Source organism: Geospiza fortis, unplaced genomic scaffold (genome assembly GCF_000277835.1).
Source record: "Geospiza fortis unplaced genomic scaffold, GeoFor_1.0 scaffold134, whole genome shotgun sequence".
NCBI lineage: Eukaryota > Metazoa > Chordata > Aves > Passeriformes > Thraupidae > Geospiza > Geospiza fortis.
The window spans coordinates 2,014,961-2,018,126 of record NW_005054396.1 but is presented as its reverse complement, the minus strand read 5'-3'; positions in this window follow the sequence as shown (position 1 = coordinate 2,018,126).

Genomic DNA, 3,166 nt, shown 5'->3' with positions numbered 1-3,166 from the left:
ATTCCTGCTACAAAGGGATACTGGCATGTAGAAGAGGATTTGACATTATGAAAGCTTACAAGTACCACTAGCCATTCTTCCTTCTGTTGCTGCACTCATGCATGATGAACTCCAGGTCTGTCTCTTGCTTCCCTACTCCTGACGCTGCCCAGCTATGATCTAGTGTACTGACCTTACTAGCCAAGTAATGGCTTTCATGCTACCAAATCCCATCAGGAACTTCATGTCTCTTGTGGTAGTCTTCATCTATTGCTAACTTGTATTATCACTGGCACACTTAAAATTGTGATGTTATGTTTCAAAAGTTTTTAAAGCTGAAACACACAAGCTCTTTTATTTCCCTTCTGCCTCGTAGGATTATTTTAGCTCCACACATGGAAAACCTCATATTAAGCAAGAAATTAATCATATCGGGGTAAAGTAGCTACTGAAAAATTGCCAAGCACCATAAACATTGGGCAAAATGCAGGCCAACCATTTGAACAGCAAGTAATTGAAGCTAGAGATTCACTGGAGCAGCGCGTAACTTTGGAGCGATGCGTAACTTTTCATTTTGAATTAGAAAGCTTTTCAAACATAAAATGATATCTGAGAAGACTGCACTACCTAAAAGGTTTCAGTAAGCACTGAAAAAAAAAGTGTTAAAATATGCTGGAGAGATCAATCATGCTTTGTGGTTACTTGCTCCATGTAGTTTCACACACATTCTCTGATAAACAATGTCCCGCACACTCTGCCCAGACCCATTATTTTCTTCAGCACCAAAGCATCAAGGGCCACATCCTCATTTGGTTTAAGTCAGCAGAGCTCTGCTGAGGTTGACTGCTTGCCATTGATTTATGCCAGCTGAAGATCTGGCCTGAAGAGTGACAAAAATATAATTTTATGTTTTATTTATGGGTGTAAAACAATAGTCCGAAAGGGAGCAGATGTTCCATGTCAAGGGAGGAGGTTTATTAAATGCAATTCCAGACACAAAAGCTAATCTTTGTGGTCAGGGAAGGCATGAGGCCTGTTTTACATGATGAACTTTAATTGAAATCTTGCTCTTTTGTGTTCATTTATTTCTTCTATTTGGGAGCTGACAAGCATAATTTAAATTACTTAACAGCTGCCAGACACCTTAAAAAACAATAAATAGTTGTCTTAGACACCTGGAGAAGGTTAGACAGTCTTCATTTGTCTTCCAAGTACCTGCTGAAATGGTATTAATTTGGTATCACATATTTTTAATTAAGTGGTCACTTCACTAAAGAAATTTCCATCTGTTTCAGATGGAGCTGTGGGGAGAAAGATCACTCAGCTTATGGAGGGTTTTGCAATTGCAAAACGTCTTTTTTTTCCAGTTTGGATTTAAACCCAAAGGATTTCGAAATCATCTCGAAAAGAGAAGGGAGTGTCTGCCTCTAAGTCTCGAGCCTCAAACCTCTTATTGTCCCCAGCACCAAAACTATTCCCTTTGTGGATGATCCTGTCTCTGTAGGTCCTAGAGCAGGAGTTCCTTGGCTGCCAAAAACTGAAGTTAGGGAACTGAAAGAAAATCAGTGGCAAAAGCCTGCTTGCAGGAATGTCACAGTTTTTTTGAAGCTCTCCTCATCATGTTTTCTTTCAGCGAACTAGCATTTTTGACTCCCATGTCACTGCACCACCCTAAAAAGGAGAGAGCATTCAGTGATGTGCCTGTTCCTTGGGTTTAAATGGCCCAGAAATGTACCATGGTAAGATCTGAGCTCTTTAGAGGCACACAGCAATAGTCAGAGAAGCAGTGCTGATTCACATCAGATAAATTTTGGACTGAAATGCACAAGGATGACATTTACTCCTTGACCTTCTGTGCTCCTTCCCACACCCTCACATGGATCGCTAGAGAACAAGCTGTACTTATCAGAGGTCAACAGTGACATGTAAACCGGAGCTTCAGAAAAGACAGTAAGTAGAGGAAAATTGGAGTGAATATTCCTGTATTCTATTAAAAGAGAGGAATGAAAGTAAAGATTGAAGAAGGCTGTGTATGGAAAAAGAAATGGAGAGGGAGCAGACTCCAGTGTGTCAGCTTGGGTGGAAATCCCACATTTAATGTAAAATTTTGTTCTGAATCAGGCTGAGCATAACAAGTTTGAAATTGTCTATGAACCAAAATTAGAAAAAAGAAACCTGATGCTAAGCTGACAGTGGGATGCAGGGAATGCTGAAACATTTCATTCATGTTTCAGCATAATTTTTTGTTAATTTATGTTAGAAATCTGGTACATCTTCATTGAAACACTTTTCAACACAAACAACAGCAGCAACCACAACCTTCCATTCCATAAATATCAAAAGAGAAACTTCCAAGATTATAAAAAGGCCTAATACTTGTTATCCTCCCTGAATAAGAAGTTAACGAAATAAGTTTTTCACAATGGATGTATTTTGTTTGACATAACATTTGTTTCCTTTCAAAGCCACTCTGAATAACATTTCCAGTTGCACATTTCCAAAGGCATGACTCACTTCATGGGATGGAATATGTCTATGGTAAATGTATTCTACAGCCACACTGGGCTAGACTCCTTTGTAAGCTTCCCAGTAGAGAAACCCTTTAGGACATAGTCTCACCTGTTTTAAACCTCTCCTTTAGGATGATGTAAATTAGAGCCTGGAACTGTCTTTTTCCCCTTATCACCAAAAAGTAGTGTAGGGTGAGTAAGGATCAACATAACTTCACCCAAATATTCTTGTCCACGGGGACAGTTGCTGTAGTATATTGTGCTAAAGACTTCATGTCTCCAGATACCATATGCAAGAGAAAGGTTTAGGCATTGGAGTGAAGTCACAGAAGAATAATAAAATGCTCCAAAAATACAAAGGGCTTAGTTAGAAAGAAGTATGAAAAGGCCTAAATGTACACAAATGCAAAGTGCAGGATGAATACGTTGTATGCATAATGATCACTTCAAATGTGAAAACAAACTGAAGGGTAGTAAAAATTAGGACTTTCCAGGGAAAGAAAATAGAGGATGGGTTGTGATAACAGGGGAAACAATTTTCTTATCGGATGATCTGTTTTGTCTGGGGACCAGTTTTCAGGAGAAGCAGTAGCCCCAGAATATTAGTAATTTCATACCAGAGCTTGGAAATGCACAATAGAGATTATTCCTGTCTGGGACGAGAATGAAAAGAGGGT